General features: G+C 40.1%; 1 protein-coding gene across 5 annotated transcripts in view; it reads right to left on the reverse strand.

Moving 5' to 3' along the window:
- Nucleotides 1-24015, reverse strand: part of TMEM121 (transmembrane protein 121) — a 211553-nt gene that overhangs the window by 81760 nt on the left and 105778 nt on the right. For 3 of the 5 annotated variants that reach the window (XM_075191885.1, XM_075191884.1, XM_075191883.1), the window contains 2 exons: nt 5404-5553; nt 4965-5088 (listed from right to left, as the gene is read on the reverse strand). The gene's annotated coding sequence lies outside the window, so the exon portion shown is untranslated. The remainder of the gene's footprint in view (nt 1-4964; nt 5089-5403; nt 5554-24015) is intronic. The other 2 variants (XM_075191887.1, XM_075191886.1) reach the window with 1 other exon arrangement.

A 24015-nucleotide genomic window follows, 5' to 3' on the forward strand; every position in this document is an offset into this window, starting at 1 on the left:
TATCCACAATACAACAATAACTGACCAGCGCTGCTTGAAGTATACAAAGTCACAATAGCAATCCAGGCAATAGAAAACAAAGTCAATGGTAACAATAGCTTCAGTGGATCGGAGGCTCCGGAGAAGAACACAACTCAGTCCAGATGGAAATGCAATACAAAAGCAAAGTCAATGGAAAGTATGCATACCGCGGTTCAGGAGAGCAGGCTGTCAGACCGACGTGCAGGGATACCTGAGGGCTGAAGGCCGGCAGGAGGAGAGACCACTGGAGGGTGGAAGCGGTAATCAGGTTGGTGCAGCGCACGGCAGGTAATCCAGAATCAAAGAGGCAATACTCAGGAAGCAGTAGTAAGTGAAACTGGAAACATGATGAACACGGGGAAGTTGAGGCGGTCTGGTATCCAGTAGTAGTGGTAATGGAGGCAGCGGAAAGCTGACACAATAAACACAGGAGAGTTGAGACAATCAGGAACTCTGAAGTAGTAACAGAGGGAGCGGATAGGAATCAGCTGAGCGCAGGCACGATGAACACAGGAGAGTTGAAGTGAGCAGGAACTCTGCAGTAGTAACGGAGGCAGCGGATAGGAATCAGCTGAGTGCAGGCACGATGAACACAGGAGAGTTGAAGTGAGCAGGAACTCTGTAGTAGTGTCACGGAGGCAGCGGATAGGAATCAGCTGAGTGCAGGCACGATGAACACAGGAGAGTTGAAGTGGTCTGGCAACCACAATAGCAGTAAACAGGAATCAGCAGAAGCTGAATACACGAGGAACACAGGAACACCTTCAGAGGCTCATGGGGAATGAGACTCCAAGATCAGGCAACCAGGTAATGATCACAGGTGGTTTAAATAGGGAGGGTTGCCTGATCATCCAATCAATTAACAGCAACAGGTATTGAAGGCTTGATAAGGGCTGCACATGCGCAGACCCTCAGGATGGCCGATGGCCACGGTTCCTGAACACACGGGAAATGGCACTCACAGTCCGGTGAGTGACAGTCTGCCTTGTCTGTGTTTGTTTTACGTATGTCTTGTTTTATGTATGTCCTTGTCTTCCCTACTGTATGGCACTATGGAGCACTGTGGTGTCTTACAAATCTACGATAATAATAATAATAATAATATGCCCCTTAGTGAAGCAGATGATACACTGAGTAGCCTGCCTCAGAAAAATTCAAGTGATGTACTTTGGTACATGCTGCTGTTTGCCCAGTTCCGCTTGTCCACATAACTGTGGTTAAGTGTACAGTGGGTAGAATGCCATTTTGTAGCCCAATAATTACATTTTTATGAACCTTCTGGTAGAGGTGAGGAATAGCTTTTCTAGTAAAATGGTGTCGTGATGGATAGTTGTCTAACAGCATGTCACGGTAACTGGAATACAGACCCCTGACCTGCCAACACTAACACTCACCAGAGGCGTGGAGTCTAACGTCGCTGCTGGCCTTCACCAGGAACCGCCGCAAGGTGGTATGGACTTTGCGGAAACCGCCGCGCAGGTCACGGTCCTCTGGTAGTGGGGCAGGTTCTACGGAGTTCAGAGAGTTTAGAGATTAGCGGATCCAAGAATGACCGCAGGGATAGCGGAACAGCGTGAAGCTGAGATGGTCTGCAGGTAGCAGGGATGACCGCTGGGATAGCGGAAGCTGTATGGAGCAGGAGTAACTGCAGATTGCAGGATGACCGCTGGGATAGCGGGAAGCTGTATGGAGCCTGGAGTAGCTGCGGATTGCAGGATGACCGCTGGGATGGCGGAGACGCTGTTGTAGCAACTGCGGATTGCAGGATGACCGCTGGGATAGCGGGAAGCTGCATGGAGCAACTGCGGACTGCAAGATGACCGCTGGGATAACGGAGAAGCTGTATGAAGCCTGGAGTTGCTGCGGATTGCAGGATGACACTGTTGGAGCAACTGTGGATTGCAGGGAACATTCACTAGGAAAAATCCCAACTGAACCTAAGAACAGGCTCAGAGGAGAGGAAGAGGTAGGTTTAAATACTGGAGGGAGATCCTCCAACCAATAGGGGGCAGAGAAAGCTTTTAAAACAGAAATCGGGTCTGCGAATGCGCAGACCCGTCCAAGATGGCGGTCGTCATCGGGACTCTGTCGGAGCGCCGGAGAGGTAAGTGAGATGGGTCCCGACTAGCGGGTCCCCGGCGTGTGACACAGCAGCTGCATTAATAGTGGATATTGGACGCAGATCTAATACTAGCATAGTCGCCATGGCGTCTGTGAACCGCTTTGCGACTGGATGACAGCTTTCAATCTTGCTAAGGATTGTTACCAGTCAATTGTTGTAAACTACTAGTAGTCTTCTTCTTGGTCTGCTTCTGGGTTGAAGATGCACCCCCAGCAGCAGTGGGCCTAACGCACAAGGATTCTTCTGAGGAGTCCTGGATAGGGGAGGAGTCATCTCGCATTAGCAACTTGGATGCAGGACTAACTCCGATCACTTGTGAGGATATTGATGATGAAGGTGTTGGGTGTATAGATTGCAGGTGCTGGGATCTAGATAACAGAAGGGAGTTAGCTAATGCTGGACTGCTTGTTGTTATTTTTTTAGCACAAGTTTCTGATTTTCCCAAGAGTTTTCCATGAACTTGATTCAAATGGCGTAACATGGATGAGGATCCTAGATGGTTAAGGTCCCCACCTCTACTGACTGTGGCTTTACAAATGATAAAAATGGCTAGCTACGTGTTGTCAGGATTTTGGTAAAAATAATTCCACACATAAGAGGTGGGTTTTTTGGTCTTATGCCCAGGCATGACAATGGCCTTCTTATCACTGGCAAGAACTGCTGCAGTCTTTGTTTGAAAGTGTATGAAAATAATATTATGACCTGTGAGGTGGTCAAAATTGACTGCAAATGACTTGAAATTAGTGTTATTGAGGTTAATAGTTATGTAGGAACAAAAAAGAGCAAAATAATGTGATTTTAGCATATTTTAGCACTTTTTCTAAAAAATACAGATCCAAAACAAAAACAAAAGCCAAAACACACGAGGGCGGTTTTGACAAAACCAAAAAGAAAACACGAAGCTAATCCAGATTCAAAACCAAAACTAGTTCACGGGGGTCAGTGAGCATCTCTAGTGTGTTAGACTCCGCGCCTTAGGAAAGCCAGCGCTAACACTGACTGATAGAAAACTCCTGAGAACCGTAACATTAGGGTAGGCTTAGTCCTAGAGCGGTAATAAATATATGGTTGGCACGGGCATCAACATAAAGCTCCACACAGTTTCTTGTGACCCTAATGCTAAATCAACAAAGACCAACTCCCCAGACACCGGCTACTGTCTAGCATCGGTCACACTCTACAAAAGAAAAGAGCAGGTTTAAATACTTTACACTAGCGTCATACTGCTGCAAAACATGGGGAACATAGGGAAATAAGCCATAGCAATTCTAGCAGTGAATGCAGAAATAGTGTACTAATTAATCAGTATATTGGTATTTCGTGTTTTTGTGTTTAAAGGTAAAGAAGCAAAAATGTGCCAATCCAACCCATACAATTAATTCTTTACATGCAAGCCAGTGGATGTGTGTTTCCTGGCAACGTAATTGGTGACATTTAAAGATATGCAAATACAACAAGAAATCTTTTTATTTCGTACTTCCAGGAAAGCAGATCAACAGACAACTGCAAATTAATGCTCCCTGCCAACAAGTACAAAATGTTTCATTCTATCATCATAACTCAAAATGGTTAAAAAATTTTCTCCTGGTACTTTTGCTGTCTTGCAAAACACAAAGCGAAAAGAAACCTCAAAGTAGATATTAATGTGAATTCATTTAATTTAACCTTATTTTAGTTTGACTGCATTGTGTTCTATGCTTGAGCCGTGTCCTGTACCTTCCATGCATCCAAGACAACTGGCTCTATCATTCTATCGTCTAAGAGATGACCAGACTTTAGTGACGTAGGATCTACTTTTTGATCACTTATTCTACATTGGTACACACAAAACAGAATAATGATATTGAAGAAAAGATGATTTTATATTTAAGTGTTGAATGAGGGCTTTGATGAGTCTTATTAATTAAAGTATTGGTATTTATTTTTACTGTTAGGGACCCCTGTCCATCATACTGGAACCACTGGGGTGGCAAAGATGTCAAACCAGCACTCTCAATCTTAATTACTCTGGCCTCTTTTGTTTTTGGAGGGGTGCATCATTCAAACCAGTTGCACCAGCAAACCTTGTTTACTAGCCTGGGGCTGGTTTTCCATATATCAGAGAGACTTGATACTTATGGTCTCACTCACATAGTGCAAACCAGCCCAGGCTGTCTTGCGCCGGGACTAGTTGAGGATTTATTGGTGCTATGCTCCCAATTGTTTTTTTTTGTTTTGTTTTTTTAAATGACTGCCAGTGCACTGTTTCTGGGAAGTTTTTTGAAGTATAGGATGATACATGAGGGCTCATTCGTCAATAAATGCAAAGCAAACGTAATGTGTGTTTTTTTATTAAAGCGCACGTACACCAGTTATATGCACGTCCGTATTCAACAGTGAGTAGATCTGAAGATACTTCTGTTGATGAATACGGGTCTACACCCGAACTGCTCTAAAAGGCAATACAATGCAGGATACTGCCAATACATATGTGGAATATAAAGTCACAAAAGAATGCACAGAAAAAGACCTGTTAATAAAATAGTCATTAATGACAAAACATTAAAAAAAAAGAAAAAAAAAAAGATTCCCCCCTATAAAATACATTTATTAGGATATTATTAATGTCTACTGTACATAAAATATATTTATAGTTGCTCCTGATTGCAAATGTAATGTAATTTGAAGACTATAACCCTTTGAAACAGGGACAGCATACAAAATCTAATTGATGCACAGATCTCCATACTTACTATCCACCAAATTCTACATGTCTTCAAAATAGGACTGCAATAATTGCGAAAATTTTAATTGCTAAAAATGCAAAATCATTTGCACTTACAGCTGCTGATTCTTGACATTCTTCAATACGGTTGTTGCTGAGGGAAGAAGTTGCTATGGGAGGTGTTCAGGCAAAGCATATTCATTTTGAAGAAGGGGTGTCCACACAGAGCAGAAGAGCTATGCTGCAAAGAAAATTTTGTTAAACACTGTTTTAACATTGACCCTGGTAGTCTATTCTTAAAATCAAATCATAACCTTCTATATTAAAAAGCACACTTACATTACACATTACATTTCTAAGTATCTATCCAGGATAAGTGTCATATAATTTACTGGAACTATTAGGCATGCAAATGTATGGGTTGCTCCGTTTTATGATGAATGTATGTAATCAATGGTTTGTAGCTTAGATACTGCTATGTCTTTTTTATTTCAGAAAACAATAGTTTAATGCTATCATTTATTAAATGCGTCTGTCAGCAATTATTCTTTCTCACCTTCTCCCCATGTAGAAAATAGGGGTTTCCTTCCACCATTTTTATATAGAGCTAATGCATGGTCATTGTTTTCCACCCACCCACTTGGGTGATCTTGAACTTTTAAATGAAGTCACTTTGAAACTTTTCAGTATCTGTAAAAGTTTCCCACTAAATGAAGAGAAAAGTGGGAGAGGTTCAATTCCATGTAAGGTTATTATGCAAACAGTATGTAAGTATGAGCAGTGGTGAAACTATCGTGAGGTGGGCATGGCAATGTCAGTTCTCCCCTCTGAGGACCCCATGGGAGTCCCCCCACCACTCGACAACCAATGGGGACCCACATCATCACCCAGGGCTACCATTCTGCTCTGAAAAGCCACGCATGCTCAGAAGAAGTCCCCTTTCTTCTCTTTTCAGAGCAGAGCGGGGAGCCTGGGGGCTACGGTGGAATCACTGGGCCCTACCCAAACTTTGCTGTGGAGACCAGCGATGCACTTATAAGATGCAAGTATAAGACTAGCCCTAAGGAGAATTATCTTGGTATGGGTGGGCTAGCTTGTCCATTTCAAAACATGTTAATAGAAGATCTCTATATTTAATTAATGTATGTAATGTATTAAATTCACAGGCATGTTTTTTGTATTGATGGATAGGTGCAGTGGTCTATGTAGTTTGGAATAAACACTCTATATATATTACAAAGAGCATAATACAAAATATGACAGTTGGGCACATGATATAAATACTAAAAAAAATAATAATCTTACAACACACTCTTAGGGGTATAGTTACTAAACTGTGGGTTTGAAAAAGTGGAGATGTTGCCTATAGCAACCAATCAGATTCTAGTTATTGTTTATTTAGTATATTCTACAAAATGACAGCTAGAATCTCATTGGTTGCTATAGGCAATATCTCCACTTTTTCAAACCCGTAGTTTAGTAAATATACCCCTTAAAGTCTATAACCACAGAACTATAAAATAATCCACATATACTACACTCCACCTTTTTTAGACAAAAAATACATTATAATGAGCACACAATGCAATAATTAGACACACATATCTTCATTATATAAATGTTTTAAGACTGCAAGTGGAGTCTTTGACAAGAAATCCATTGTCCTTCAGGAGAACGGTTGTGGAAATCTGGGTTGTCAATTTCTGTAAGTTGTATTTCTTTTGTAGACTCTTGGGGTCATATTCAATTAGGATTTGCGTCTGCGCTTTTAAAGTGTCATTAAGGTACCGCAACATTGCAGATTTCTGTGCGCATGAAAATCTGCAATATTACTGGACTCGTACAGCTGCGTGTAATCGCGGGTGCGAATCCTAATTGAATATGTCCCTTGGGCGTAAATTTATCAAACTGCGGGTTTGAAAATGTAAAGATGTTGGCTATAGCAACCAGATTCTAGTTCTCATTTATTTAGTGCATTCTACAAAATAACAGCTAGAATCTGATTGGTTGCACTAGGCAACAGCTCCACTTTTTGAAACCGACAGCTTGATAAATTTACCCCTTGGACTTTCTCAGGTATAGTTGAAGATCCTCATTCTTGTTGGGAAGCTGGTGTAGCTACTAAAGTCTCTGGAGCTATATCTGAACAGATATATCTGTGTAAGCAACTTGCTCTTGAATTGATTCAACATTTGAACTCTTTTGAAATGGTTCGACATTTGAGTTTGAGACCTCTCTCCTTTGTGCATTAAAGAATTTGATCTACACGACAACCTCTTAAGCTTTCTCCAACATCAACTGTAGACACTAAGGGACCAAACCTTGAAATAATTTTCCAGGGTTAATAGCTTGAAAAAGCAAGCAGTGAAATGCGCTTTGGTGTTCGCCTCACTATCTGAATCTTGAAGATCATAAACCATCTTTAACAGACTAGGTAGAATAGTTCAACTCATCAGTAGTTAGTCTGTCAGATATTAAGAGGGGAAGAACGATTTAGCTCTAAGGGGAGACATACTGCCAATACAGTAGTCTCTCAGGCTCTCTAACAGCAGCTGTTACCAGTAGCTGTAGTTGTTCGTGATAGTGTTTTTACAGATATGTCAAGCACTGCTATAATAGCAGCTCTTTGGCAATACAGTAATGGCAATTGCTAATAATCATTATACTGATGACTAACAACAATTATATATATCAAATATCTTCATGCCATTAACAGTATGATATTTGATCAATTATAAGCTAAGGAGACTATGCCCCTATTGGTTAATATGTATTAACATATAGATCAAAACTATTATTTAATCACCAAACAGGTCATGCTAGTCTGCTCTCTTTCAGAGAGTGAGTTATAGGGGTATATTTAGTAAAGTTGTGGGTTTAAAAAAGTGGAGATGTTGCCTATAGCAACCAATGAGATTCTAGCTGTTATTTTGTAGAATGCACTAAATAAATGAGAATTAAAATCGGATTGGTTGCTATAGGCAACATCTCCACTTTTTCAAACCCGCAGTTTAGTAAATAAACTCCATAGTGTGTAGCAGTGTATTTCTATTTTAGCAAAGAATTTTGATGACCTTAATAACAAAATATTTGGGCAATTATAAAGTTATAGTAAACACAATCTTTTTCTGCAATTACATTAAGATATAGTGATAACTTTATAATCAAATCATTATATATGATACCAGTATATCTATTATTTATCAGACTCACTTTTTGAAAGATATTAGAAACAATTATTAAGACAAGACATAAAGGTGGTTTCATATACTCTTTATTATAATTATCAAAGATCCAATTGATAAGAGAAGAAAAGAGCTAGGATCACATAGCGTGGCGTGGAAGTGAATCTACCATTTTATTAATCACTGTTTTTCATACTTCCCACTCTTTTTGTTTTTAATATTTCGCTACAAGCATATAGTCTGGATTAAAGGGAACATTTTTAATAGTACTAATACAGGATTAAGTTTTAATGGTGTCACTACTTAGATCACAGAGTGCCCCATACAGAACTTTATTTTCCTTCTCCTGAATTTTTGTAATATGTTTTTTCATGATTGCCATTTGTTCTCTCAATATTCTCATGATAACCCTTCTTGACCAACATCGAAATATCTAGTTGCTTTTTATAGACATCTTTACGTACATCTGTATTCAATCAGTCCCAATGAGCTCTCAGGTTCCTATTGAGGAACACATAGCAGGAGTTTGCCATATAGTATCATGTTCAACATTTTGATGTATTTTATTTGCTTGTAACTCATGGCCTTGATAGTTTTCTTGTTTGTTTGGTGTGGGTGGTATGGTGCAGAAGTGAAGTGCTTTATGCCACTACTTTTCGCAAATCTCTTAAATTCTTCTGAAATTAACAGACGTCCATTATCACTACGTTTGTTTGAGTAATTAGTTTCTAGAGAATACAGTTCCCTAAAACACAAGCTTTTTCATAAGACGTAGACTTCATCAGGCCAGAATTTGCATCCACTGCAATCAGAAACATGTGATCATAAGAGGACCTGCAAAATCAATATGGTGCGTTTTGAATCTTTTCACATCCTTCATGTCTTTAGTTATTGATTCAATCTGACCATTGATTACAGGCCACCATACATAACTGCTAGCTATGGCCTTTATTGTCACAGTGCCAAGATGGCCTTCATGCAATTCTTCCAATATTTTTGTATGAAGCAAGATAGGCACAACTACTGTGGGCCCACATATTAATTTTCCTTGACAATCAGATAGTTGATATTGTTTCCTGAGAATCCTGGATACAATGAATTGCAATGTTTTGACCAACCTATAACCGTAATATCAGATCTTTATAATACTGGATCATTTCTGGTTTCCCGCTTGATGACAGCATTAGTTATTGGAAGCTATGCTACCAATATAGAGTGATATATATTTTCAGATCCATTAGCTTGTTGTAGAAGGGATCATGACAATCCATCAGAGTTGCAGTTAAGATTTGTTCCTTTAAATTAAATCTTATAAGTGTGAGTGCCCAAGAATAACACATACTTGCCAACTTATGGCAAGTATGATCCGGAAGCTGCAGAGGGAAGGTGGGCGTGCAGGGGGCGGGGCTCCAAAAATTGCGGCATTTTGGCCCGCCCCGTGACGTAATGACGCAAACCGCGTCATTTTACAGCGGGGGCAGGGCCAAACGCCGCTATTCCCGGTGAATAGCGTCGATTTGGACCAAATTGTGCCTGATGCGGGAGATTGTGATACTCTCCCAGGAGTCCGTGAGACTCACTCGAAATGCGGGAGTCTCCCGGACATTCCGGGAGAGTTGGCAAGTATGGAATAACGACCCTATTAGGTTTTGTGCATTATATTTCACATCAACTTTAATTTTCCCTAGAGAATACACTTTTTCTGCAGTATATATCTACAACAATACAAAGGAATTGGAAATTTTGCAAATAACTTGTAATACTCTTTTGCTGTAATAACTGAAAGGGTGGGTCCTGTATCCAGTTCCATTTTTAACTTAACTCCCACCACTTCAGGGGCGATCCACATTACTTGAAGGTTGAAGGACTGCAACCATTATGCTATGTAATTTAAGACAAGATAAATCTTTTTCTATTTCCTCTCAGTTGAGCCTGACTCATTTTCTGTCACCTTATTTACCTGTAAATTTTTATTTTATCACAATGAGTTTGTGGTTTAATTACCTTATTTCAGGCTTTCCCAAATCCAATCCTCAGGGAGCTATTACTGTGCATTTTTCCAGGTCACAAATGAAATAATTAGTAATATCTGTGGATCTTTTAAAATGTGTCAGTAATAAATACATCTGTACGAAAACCTCGCTGTTAGGGCTCCCTGAGGACTGGATTTGGGAAACCTTGCCTTAATGTATATTCTTCTTGACCTGCATACTCTTTTAATATGTCTCTTTTTATGATATTTCCTGCATTCCTTATCTTAAAACCAACAGTGGTTGGCATTATGTGAGGTGTTCCCACATCAACAAGACATTCTCGGTTTCAAAGACATTTCATGTTTCATACATTTAAGCCCTTTTTTTAAAAAAAAATTCTTTATTTTGGTTGGTCATATAAGCAAATACAGGAAATGATACTGTGTTATTGTTGTACAGACGTATAGAAACAGAGTCAAAACAGTCGAATCAACATGTTGTACATAGAAGCTTATAATGAAAGGCAACCATTTTTACAATTTTATATGCAGTATCAAAATGTATATAACTGTAGTAAAAGTGTGAAATATGGGAATTGGGTGGGCGGAAGGGAGTCGGAGGGGAAAGGGGGGTGGGGGGAGGGGGAGACCACAGAGCAGGGATATGAAAAAGCTCAGGAGGTGGGGACTGTGTAGATGACTCAAGACGGTAAGGGAGCAAAGCGTGTGAGGGAGCCAATTTTACCACGCATGGGTCCTCATCACGGGGCTAATTGTTAGGGGGGCACGAGCTTTCGACAAATTGCCATGGAGCCCAAACCCACATCGACAAGACATTCTCGGTTTTAAAGACATTTCATGTTTCATACATTTAAGCCCTTTTTTTTTTTTTAAATTCTTTATTTTGGTTGGTCATATAAGCAAATACAGGAAATGATACTGTGTTATTGTTGTACAGACGTATAGAAACAGAGTCAAAACAGTCGAATCAACATGTTGTACATAGAAGCTTATAATGAAAGGCAACCATTTTTACAATTTTATATGCAGTATCAAAATGTATATAACTGTAGTGAAAGTGTGAAATATGGGAATGGGGTGGGCGGAAGGGAGTCGGAGGGGAAAGGGGGGTGGGGGGAGGGGGAGACCACAGAGCAGGGATATGAAAAAGCTCAGGAGGTGGGGACTGTCTAGATGACTCAAGACGGTAAGGGAGCAAAGCGTGTGAGGGAGCCAATTTTACCACACATGGGTCCTCATCACGGGGCTAATTGTTAGGGGGGCACAAGCTTTCTACAAATTGCCATGGAGCCCAAACCTGGTTAAAAACATGGCCTCTATCATGGAGGTAATAGGTAATCTGTTCCATGGCTGCTACATGCCAGATTTGTTTTTTAAGGGCTGTTAGAGAAGGAGGGGAAGTTTTTTTCCAGTTTAGCGCGATAAGGGATTTAGCCGCTGTCAGTATGTGTGAAGCTAGTTTTTTGGAAAATTTGTCGAGCTCTAGAGGAGGATAACATAGTAGAAACACCCAGGGGTCCTTTGCAATGGGAGCCTCAAATAGAGAGTTTAGAATGCCACATACCGCATCCCAGAATGAGGAGATAGTTGGGCAGGTCCACCATATATGGAGCATAGTTCCCCTGTGGCCACAGCCCCTCCAATAATAAGGTGAAGAGGAGGGAAAACATGCTGTGAAGTCAAGTAGGAGTACAATACCAACGATAATAGATTTTATAAGAGGTTTCTTTAAGTTTGGTGGATATGGAGCTTTTGGCTATCCCCAGTCTCATGTCATCCCACGCTTCGTCATCCGGAAGGGGACCTAGATCCATTTCCCAATCAGCCTCGTGCCCTCAGAGTAGGAAAGACAGCGGCGATAAATATACCATAAAGTTGGGATATCATGCCTCTGTCCCTAGGGTGATTTTTACAAAGATCTTCAAAGGGGGTTAGATCTCGCAAAACATAAGTAGGTGGAAGGGACCACAGAAAATGACTAATTCGGAAAAACTCAAATGGACTAAGTATGCGTGATGGGGAGTGACGCTGAAGTTCCACCAGTGGGAGCCAGTGATTTACTTTGGAGAAATCTATCGGAAATTTAAGGCCAGCTTTAGTCCAAAGGCGAGCTCTCGCAGCGGAGAGTCCAGGAGGGAATACAGGATTGTACCAAATGGGGGTTAAGGGGGATAGTTGTGTAAGCTTCAGTTTGAAGGAGTAAGAATCCCATAGCTTGATGTCAAACTTGATAGTAGGGAGCATTTTAGATGCAGGAGGACGATGTGCAGGTGAGAGACCCCATAAGGGTGTAAGATAGAGCAAAGTAGTATGAGCGGATTCTATATCGAGCCAGGAGGTGGAGCCTGGGGAGGCATATGAGGTAACAATGTGTGAAAAGTGGGCGGCCAGGTAATATAGTTTAATATCGGGAAGGCCTCTGCCGCCAGAAGAAATTGGTCTTTTGAGAATGCTAGCTGAGATCCGTGGGGGTCTATGATTCCAAATGAAACGAATGAGGGATTTTTGTATGTTAGAAAGGAAGGAGGCAGGAACTGCGACCGGCAATGTTTGAAAGAGGTATAGCCATTTTGGTATAATAGACATTTTGACTGCTATGATCCTGCCCAGCCAGGAGATAATGAGGCGTTTCCAGGAGGTTAGGTCTTAGAGTATCTTAGCGAAAAGGGGAGGGAAGTTTTCAGGAAAGAGGAGGTCATACCGTGAGGTGAGGAAAACTCCCAAATATTTGATCTTTCTTTTTTGCAACTTAAAATTAAAGGTTGTCTGGAGGAGATCCGTTTTCTGAAGGGAGACATGAAGCAGCATGGACTCTGATTTTGCATAATTTATTTTATAACCAGAGATGATCCCATAGGCTTGGAGAATGTTATAGAGATTAGGGAGGGAGATCGCTGGTTGAGATAGAGAGAGGAGGACGTTGTCTGCAAAAAGAGAAATCTTGGAGTTGATGCCACCCACCTGCACCCCCTGAATGTTGGAATTGGATCTAATCTGGGCAGCCAGGGGATTTAAGACCTTTTTGTTGTAATACTGAGGCATCTTTTGCTGGATTAAAGGGAACATTTTTTAATAGTACTAATGAATTTCAGTAGACACTGTATGGTCTAATTTTAACTCTTGCTCACATAATAATCACTTTTGAATACTTTCACTTTGCATTCCACAGACCTATGTACACAATAATAGAGACTGCCCTTGGAATCATCTCTATTCTCTCCCTCACTTGCTTACAGTCCTCTCTCATGCATGCTCCACCCTTCTCCCAATATATACATATAGACATGCGTACATAGAATGAAAAGACTGATAACACCCATAGGCAAACGTACATTATTTCTATCTTTACACATACACATGCACACCCAGTATAGGCAGGGTTGCCAAGAGGAATTCAGGGCCCTGGTACAACAAATTCATGGAGCCCCCCTCATAGTCGAGTAAGCTGAAAAAAAATTGCGCTGCTTAGCGGCAGCGCAAAATTTTTCAGGGATGTGGTCATACAATTGGGGGCATGACAATGCGCCATTGGGTTGTGGCTAGCACATCAAATTCACTAGGTCCTGAATTCACCGGAGCGTGACATATGTTCAAGCACTCCTGAATTTCAGGACATCTAGCACCACAGTGTAGTATAGAAACAATTCAGTGTGTACACAAAGAGTTCAGTCTTGGCCTGCACCTTACATTGGGCACAACACTCACCAAAAATTGGCATTGTCCCTACTAGAATCACAACATTTCACACACTCTGCTGCTCTCTCCTACCTGTTCTTCTCACTTTCACCACCTGTGGCTGCTGGTTTCTTTAGTTGCGACTTGTCTGGATCCTGGAATGTTGGAGGACCTATTTGGAAAAAAATGGCTACATTTAGAAAATTACAGCCAGCCCCGGCGTTAAATCAATAGCACCCACGATTAATAATTAGGCCTTCCTTCAGCCCCAACATTAAAATAATAGTATTCACATTTAATAAATAAACCTATTTCCCTTCCTGCAAACAGCCCCAGCAATACCTATTTCCCGCAAACCATCACTGCCATTAAATAATTCATTTAATAAATAGACCTCATTCTCCCCAAACTCATCCCCACATTCAATAGCCCCCAAACCACCCCATCTTAAATTAATAGTCCCCACTATTAAATTGCCTCACCATCACCCTACAAACAAAATAGCCCCCATTAATTAGCCACCACCTACCTAACACACACTACATTGCAACAAGCCCCCTGTGCCATTACACACACATTACTGTGCCCCTTCATCACAACTACACTGTGCCCCCTTATGCTCACACTGCGCCCTCCATGCTTCTTTCCCCCTTCTTTTCAACTCTGTGCCTCTCTCCCCCTTTTTTTTCACTCTGTGCCTCTCTTCCCCCTTCTTTTTTACTCTGTGCCTCTCTCCCCCTTTTTTTTCACTCTGTGTGGCATATTCAATTGTTGGCGGAAACGCCAAAAATCTCGTGCTCCGTGCACTGCGTAAATAAAGTAGTTTTCTCGCTGGATTTCAGCTCGCGGGTCAGGGAGCTGCGAGCTGAAATCGGGCTAAGTATTACCGTAATAACGGTAATACTTTTTCCGCGGCGGAAACCGCCAACAATTGAATATGCCTCTATGCCTCTTTCCCCCCTTCTTTATAGCACTGTCCCTTTTTGCTTTGCTCCCCTTTAAATGACTAATTAATTTGCTAATCCACTTCTTTTGTTTGAGATTGTATTATTTACGCATAGATCATCCATGTGTTTCTTGCAGGGATTTACTTGGTATGAAAGTATTTCTATACTGATATGTCACACCATTTACAATTAAAGCTAATCCCTTTATATTTACACTCATGATGACTGTATTTCATAACTACACAAGTGTATAATTTCTCTCCTGCCTTCTCAGAAAAAATGTAAACTAAACATACAAAAATTACAGGTACATAATTAATAAAACACACAACCAAACCCCAAGTACTGTAACATAAGAAAAATGTCCATTTCTGCTTTGCTCCCCTTTCCTCCCCTTGCCTCTCCATTTCTTTACTTATCTTTTGTTAGCTTCTTTCTTTTCTTTTCTTCTGTCTTCTCTTCTTTCTTCTTGATTGGTCCTATCTGCGGCGCTCCTCACTGACTGACGGGCGTGACTTGATGACATCACGCCCGACAGTCAGTGTGAATGGAGCAGAGAGGAGGGACGCCGGCGCCGCGATCACGTGAGTATGTATTGTTTTTTTTTTCCAGCTCCCACCCTTTAAAATTAGTAGTGAGGGCCCAGCCCGGGCCCCCTAGCATGGCCAGGCCCAGGTAAAATGTATCCACCCCCCCCTCTCGGCGGCCCTGAGTATAGGTTCCCAGTTGTAACAGGTAAACACAAAGTATTGATAAAATATAGAGGCAATTAATAACATGATTGGTAACATGTTATTGGGAGTAAAACTGTACTCACTTCTGAAAGTGATTTAGTAACATCTTAGAATATCTTGCCTAGTAAACTATAATGTGATGTAAGTAAGGATTATATGTAGCGCATACACTGATCAGCCACAACATTAAAACCACCTGCCTAATATTATGTAGGTTCCCCTCATGCCACTAAAACAGCTCTGACCCCTTGAAGGCATGGACTCGCCAAGACCTCTGAAGATGTCCTGTGCTTTCTGGCAACAAGATGTTAGCAGCAGATCCTGCAAGTTGAGAGGTGGGGCCTAACTGGCTCGCACTTTTTCCACGCATCCCACAGATGTTCAATCTGATTGAGATCTGGGGAATTTGGAGGCCAAGCCAACACTTTGAACTCTTTGTCATGTTCCTTCAAAAACATTCCTTAACAATTTCTGCAGTGTGGCAGGATGCATTATCCCGCTTGAAGAGGCCACTGCCATCACGGAATACCGTTGCCATGGTCTGCAACAATGTTTAGGTAGGTGGTATGTGTCAAAGTAACATCAACATGAATGCCAGGATCCAAAGTTTCCCAGCTGAACATTGCCCAGAGCATCACACCGCCTTCGCCGGCCTTCCTTCTTCCCATATCCTTGTGCCATCTCTTCCCCAGGTAAACAATGCACACTCACCCGACAGTCCACATGATGCAAAAGAAAACGTGATCTGTCATCAGAACATGCCACCTTCTTCCATTGCTCCATGGTCTAGTTCTAGCACTCACATGCCCATTGTACTTGCTTTCGGTATGGACAGGGGTCACCATGGGCACTTTGACCAGTCTGCAGCTACGCAGAAAGATGCTATGTACTGTGAGTTCTCTGACACCTTTCTATCATAGCCAGCATTAACTTTTGTAGCAATTTGTGCTATAGCAGCTGTTCTGTGGGATTAAACCAGATGAGCTAGTCTTCGCTCCCCCCATGCACATCAATAAGCCTGTGGTGTCAATGACCCTGTCGCCGGTTCACCGGTTGTCCTTCCTTGGAATACTTCTGGTAAGTACTAACCACTGCATACCGTGAACACCCCACAAGACATGCCTTTTTGGAGATGCTTACCCAGTCGTCTAGCCATCACAATTTGGCCCTTGTCAAAGTCATTCAGATACTTACAGTTGCCCATTTTTCCTGCTTTTAACACATCAACTTCAAGAACTGTTCACTTGCTGCCTAATATATCTCACCCCTTGACAGGTGCCATTGTAACGAGATAATCAATATTATTTACTTCACTTGACAGTGGTTTTAATGTTGTGGCTGTTCAGAGTATATAATCTCCGATTTATCTCTATAAAGTTAAATATTTTGTCCCTTATGTTGTCTGTGTCTCTGAAAACTGAAATTATATGGTGGTTTGTCTATATTTGTAAAACATTATCCTGGTTTGATAACAGAACTGTGGAAATTTAGTCACTAACACAGATTTGTGTGGTATTGTATGTGGATTAATATTAATGTATGATACTTGGGCGGTATGGAACCTGGTCAAACAAGAGAATCGCGTGACTAGCACTTACTGATTCTTACTTGGAACGTATTAGTCTGTTGTAGTGGTACAAAGCGAATGTTTAAAACGGTTCAGTAACAAGATGACTCCTTAGAACATTTGAGATGTCGTGTGTTCATAGGTAATTTCAACGTGACGGAAATAGCAGGTAAGCCTCAAACTGCATTATGTCCCAATAATTAATAACATTTTAATTGTAATGTGGTGAAAGCTCTTTATAATTTTTGTATGCTGCTCTTTATTGTTTATAATATTCAAGTGTTTGATTGGGAGTTCAACACAATATTAGTATTGGTTAAATAGTTTCAAAACTATATAAAACTCTGTAAATTTTCAATTAATAACAAGTTTGTAGTGCACATTTACCATATTCTGCACAATTGGAAACTAATTGATAGTTTTTTCGTCCAATATAGGAAAATTACATCCCTATAGCCATATTACCTATTTGCTATCAACTTGAATTAACAAATGTAATATTTGAACATAGCTCTTTTGCAGAGTATTTGCAGAGGAAGCGTCAGTAAACAAGCAGTGAGGTCCGTGATATATCCATCCCTAATATCACTAACTTACAAGATCTTACCCTGCCACGTCCGTAGTTTACTTGATTGAAGAAATCTCAGTCTGCCAGCTGCATCGCCCTTCACTGATGTCTGTGTTTGCAGCTGTGTTGACCCGTACTTGTAAAGCAGAAGCTTCTGTAAGGTATTCCAATAGGGTCAAAAGGGATTATTGACTGTCGCTTCATCCATGAGGACTTTTTCAAAGGGTACATAGTGATGAATTAAGGGGCTTTATATAGCTTCTCCCCATTTTTCTATTTTTAAAAAAACTTTATTACTAAAACTGTATTAATAAAAAAGTATAAAATCTGTATAAAAGCAATCTTCAACCATCAAAAAAAAAATGTAAACCCTTTTTGTTTCTGTTGTTTATGCTTATATATATATTTGATTAGAATATCACTGAATGAACACACAAAAAAAATAAAAATTAATTTATACTATATAAAAAAAGGGGAAATATCAAACTAATACCCCTTACTTAAGGTTGATAAACATTCTACATTAAAATCCTACTGGAATTCAATTACTTTTCTTAAAAAGTGATAGAGAAATGTATTTATTAATTTTACACTATTTGTAACCTTTCACATCTTCTTTATTTGCCTCTATTTATATTTTTAGTTATATATACCCATATTTAAAAAGCCAAATTTTCAAACTCTTAAGAAAGGATCGAGGTCAAAGTCCATATTTAGATCATTTGAGGTTAGAGTCTTTTATGAACACTAGATGGTTCACCATCCCAGGTGAAGAAGATGTCATCAATGAAGCTTTTCCAACAAATTAACTTGCTTTGATATGGGTTATTATGCCATATGTTGTCCTCCTCCCATTTAGCAACAAACAAATTGGCATAACTTGGTGCAAATTGTGTGCCCATTGCAGTGCCCTTTATTTGATTATAAAATATGCCATCATTCCAGAAGTAATCATGTTCCAATATTATTGAGTATATCAACAACAATGAATGCAATACTGAATTTACTGCAGAGTCAAGACAATATTTCATTTTTAGATTTGAATATATATATATATATATATATATATATATATACATATAGAAGAGAATAAATTAAAAACTAAATGTTTCATCAAAGAAGTGGATTGTAACAAATAGAAGATGATAGAACATCATAGAACATCATAAAAGATGGATTAGGAATATACCTGGAAGCCAATTTAGAAGGCTGAGACAAAAATGTACAGATATAGAGGTTTTTGAGACACAAGTAGAAAACCTAAAAGAAAAATTTTTGGAGATAAATTATAATGAGCAAAATTTGAACTCCGTATTGGAAGAAATTGGAAAAATAGATCAGAAAATAATTATTGGAATACAATGAAGAAAAAACCCAGGAGCCATCACGTTTATAACTCGGTTTAATAGGAATATCAAAGAATTGGAAAACATCATCCATAAACATTGCCACATACTTCAGATGGATAAAGAATGCAAAGATTTAATACCTGATAAACCAAGTATAATATATAAAAAAAGCACAAAATTTAAAGAACATGCTCACTAGAAGTTATGTTCCACCTACTCCAGAACCAAAGAACAGCATAAAAAATAAAGGTTTTTTCAAATGTCTTAATTGAAAAGCCTGTAAAATTTATGGAGCAAGAGACACAAAACCAATTAAGTCTTTTACATCAAATAGAGATAGAAAAAAGTTCTCAATCAATCAGACCGTATTGTGTAATTAATAGGGAGTGATATATATGTTAGAATGCCCCTGTGGCCTACAATATGTTGGATTGACAAAAAAGCAATTGAAGACAAGGATATCTGAACATAAATATAGTATTAAAAGGTCTAAAAACACATAGTGTATCAAAACATTTTTTTAAAGAATACAACCAAGATCCAAGATTCCTGAAATTCATAGGTATTGAACAAGTTCAGAGATTTTGGAGGGGAGGAGACTATGTGGAAATGATATCTAAAACAGAGGCAAAATGGATATACAATTTAAAAACTCTAACCCCAAATGGTCTAAATGTGACTTTGACCTCGATCCCTTTTTAAGAGTTTGAAAAAATGGCTGTTAAAAAATGGGTATATATAACTAGAAATATAAATAGAGGCAAATAAAGAAGATGCAAAAAATTACAAATAGTGTAAAATTAATAAATACATTTCTCTATCGCTATGTAAGGAAAGTAATTGAATTACTGTAGGATTTTAAAGTAGAATTTTTTTATCAACCTTAAGTAAGGTGTATTAGTTTGATATTTCCCTTTTTTTATATATATTATAAATTAATTTTTAAATGTGTTAATTCAGTGATATTCTAATAAAATATATATAAGCATGAATGAAAGAAACAAAAAGGGTTTTCGATTTTTTTTTGATGGTTGAAGATTGCTTTTATAGATTTTATACTTTTTTATTAATAAAGTTTTTTTAAAAAAAGAAAAGCGTTCCAAGTGCAGGTCAACACAGCCGCAAACAAAGACATTGGTGAAGGGCAATGCAGCTGGAACACTAAGATTTCTTCAGGCAAATAAACTACTGACACGACAGAGTAAGATGTTTAGTAAGTGATATTAGGGATAGATATATCAAGGACCTCACTGCTTGTTTACTGACACTTCCACTGCAAATACTCTGCAAACGAGCTATGTTAAAATTACAGATGCTCAGACTCTGTTCCTCATAAACTGAACACACCCGAAGTTAGGGGATCCGAGTACTGAGCCGAGTCAGCTCGGAACTTTCACGCTTTTTCAGATTCCAAAACGAGGCAAAACGTTATCGTGACATCATCGGATCTCACGAGTTTGGGAATCTATAAATACCGCCCTCCATGGCAATCTAGCGACATTTGAGAGAGGGATGCAGAAGGGGTAGGATATAGAGTGTACAGCAGTTGGGCAGGCAAACTTAGAGAATTGAAAGAGGAGGGTGGTAGCAGTGTTAAAGAAAGCTCCATTGCTAATTGTCATTGCTGAAATACAAATATACTAGGGCCTGATTCATTAAGGATCTTAACTTAAGAGACTTCGTATTTCAGTCACCAGGACAAAACCATTTTACAATGCAAGGGGTTCAAATTAGTATTCTGTTTTGCACATAAGTTAAATACTGACTGTTTTTTCATGTAGCACACAAATATCAACTTTAAATTTCAGTGTACAAATAACCTATCAAGTATTTGTGTGCTACATGAAAAAACAGTCAGTATTTAACTTATGTGCAAAACAGAATACTAATTTGCACCCCTTGCATTGTAACATGGTTTTGTCCAGGAGAAAACTTTTTTTGCCTTACTTTCCTTAATGAATCAGGCCCTAAGAAACTACAAATAAGAAGTTTCTTAAGTTAAGAATCTTAATGAATCAGGCCCTTAGTTCTTGCTGGCTTTTCTTCTGAATTTGCACCAAAGAGTGTAGGGTGTTATATACACACAAAGATAAGAGCTCCATTGCTAATTGTCATTTCTGAAATACAAATATACTAGTCATTGCAGGCTTTTCTTCTGAATTTGCACCAAAACATGTAGGGTGTTATCCAAATGGATTCACAGCAGTACACAGAAGAGCAGGAGCAGCAAGCAGCTGCTGCCACCAGTCCTGATGATAGTAATCCCTGTACGTCATCTGGTAAAGCCTATGCAAAAGTATACAGTTTTTTAAGTCAGGGAAAAAAACATTAAAAAAAAACACCTTTTACCGTTGTGAAGATAAAAAGAGCTGTAATCCATGAAAAGTTAGCCGAAAAAAAAAAATTGCCAACAGGCCATTCTACACACACAGTGGCAAAGAAAGAATAAGGCCTTCGCTTTTCTCTATGAGTGCCAGATCTAAAATTGTTACCTTCTTGTCAGGTCACTCGTGACCAAGCAAGACCAAGTAATTAGACTCCAAAAGTGGTGCACAAATACCTTTACGTCTAAAAGCCGAGCTGGGAGAAAACAGTAAGGCATTAGAGGAAAATGTATGCTCAGATTTAGAAATGACACCAATCCCTGAGGAGAGTCCATGCACGAGTGCTATGTGTAATTGTGACCATTCTGATAGTGTATACATAAAGAAGGGCCCTTTCAGCATTTCTGCTGATGTGTGCCTGAACAGCCCGAGTATAGCCGGTGATATACCAATTGAGGATGCCACTTTGCATTTGGAACAGGATAAGGAGGATATTTGTGTAGCCAACAAGAGCGCTAATGAGGAGGTTGAAGAGGATGATGTTGTTTGTGTAAGTACTGCACCAGTGGAAGCAGTTCTGGCATGTTATAAGAAGAAGTCCATTGTCATGCCTGGACATAAGACCAAAAAAGCCACTTCTTGTGTGTGGAATTATTTCTACCCAAATCCTGCCAACAGTTGTCTAGCCATTTGTAGTGTATGTAAAGCCACAGTCAGTCGAGGGAGGGATCTTAACCGTCTAGGAACCTCATCCATGTTACGCTATTTGACGTGAGTTCATGGCAAGGTGTTGGGAAAATCAGAAAGTTATGGTAAAAAATAACAGCAAGCAGTCCATTATCAGCTAGGACACTTCTCTCACCTACATCCCGATGCCTGCAATCTACACCCACAACACCGTCCTCATCAATATTCTCAGTAGCGATCAGAGTTAGTCCTGCATCCAAGTTGCTAAGGCTAGATGACTCCTTCACTATCCTGGATTTCTCAGAAGAATTCTTGAGTGTTAGTCCCACTGCTACTGCTGTTGCTGCTGCTGGGGGTGAATCTTCACCCCAGAAGCAGACCAAGAAGAAGACTTCTAGTAGTTTACAACAATTGACTGTTAAATAATTGTTTGCAAGAGGAAGCAAACAAATACACTTGGTGGTGCAGCGCTTTTTAAAAAATGACAGGGATGTGCAGGAGATGCTGTCTGTGGCTCGTAAAATAAATATCTGGACATTTATGGCATTCGGCAACAGCGTGTAGGAGACTGCAGTAGCTGCAAGAGCAATTTAATTTGCCTTGCCACCAACTGAGGCAAGGTGTAATTCCACCCTGTATGTGCTTCTGCGTATGGAGGAACAGCGAAAAGCCATCCACGCTTACTCCACAAGCCATGACATTGGGAAAGGAGGGGGGATGTATTTTAGTCAAGCGCAGTGGAGAATACTTTCCGTGTTGTGCAAGGTGCTGAAACCATTTGAAGAAGTCACCTGTGAAGTGAGTTCAGACACTGCGAGCTTGAGTCAAGTGATTCCCTTAATTAGACTTTTGGAACAGCAGAAACTGAGCGGGGAAATTAAACAAAGCAATTCCGCTAAGTATGTCGGACTTGTAAATCAAGTACTTTATTTGCTTCGCCAGGATCCAAGAGTTATCAAAATCTTGAAATCGGATCACTACATTTTGGTGACTGTGCTTGATCCTCAGTTTAAGACCTATGTCTTCTCTTTGTTTCCAACTGACCCAGATCTGAAGAGATGCAAGGAGCTCCTGCTGAGCAAGATGACAGCTGAAGTGTTATGTGACAGGGCGACATCTCCTCCTTCAGTTTCTCTCTCAACTGCTGCTAGGAAAAAAGCTTTCCCAAGAGACCCAGAAATGATGCAGATGACTCTGTACAACATTTTGACATCTGGGGGTAAATGTATCAAGCTGAGAGTTTTCCGGCGGGTTTGAAAAACCAATCAGATTCTAGCTATCATTTATTTAGAACATTCTACAAAATGATAGCTAGAATCTGATTGGTTGCTACAGGCAACATCTTCACTTTTCAAACCCGCCGGAAAACTCTCAGCTTGATACATTTACCCCCTGGTCTGGTCTAAAAGAATTGACCAAACTGATACTTCTGTTGTAACTCCATCTGATCCTACTATCAACATCCAAAGGATGGTGGAGGATTATTTTCATGACAGCATTGAAATAAACACATCAGACAGTCCCTTTACATACTGGGAGGAAAAAAAGGGAATTTGGAGACCCATGTACCAACTCGCTTTGTACTGCCTTAGCTGCTCACCCTCCAGTGTGTACTCTGAAAGAGTTTTTAGCACAGCCATGAACCTTGTCAGCGATCGGTGTAGGAGGCTACTTCCTCAAACTGTGGAAAAGATGATGTTCATGTTACGAGCCGCGGCGGTGCCCAGCCGTCGCGACTCCCTTACCTCCGTCCCGGCCGTCGCTATGACGACCGGGACGTCACTTCCGGGGGCTCGGCCCAGCCGTTGCCTAGGCAACGGTCGGGACGCTGAGTGTGAGAGCGCCGCGTCCCAGCAAGGGGAACTGCTGGGCGCGTGCGCATCTAGATAGTCTGTGGTCTAATTAATACAATGGGCTGTATTCTTGCAGAGCTAGGCTCTGATTGGTTGGGGCCAGTATTTAAGGCAATGAGGTCTGCTCCCTCATTCCCGGTTATAGCTTCTGTCTCACAGTCTGCTGACCTGCTTGTTCCTGTTCCTGTGTATTGTATTCTGCTGACCTCTCGTGTATGACCCTTGGCTTGGATTTGGACTTCGCTTGTGTATCCCGTGACTCTGACCTTTGGCCTGTTTTCCGTTT

This window comes from Mixophyes fleayi, chromosome 12, assembly GCF_038048845.1.
Source record: "Mixophyes fleayi isolate aMixFle1 chromosome 12, aMixFle1.hap1, whole genome shotgun sequence".
Taxonomy (NCBI): Eukaryota; Metazoa; Chordata; class Amphibia; order Anura; family Limnodynastidae; genus Mixophyes; species Mixophyes fleayi.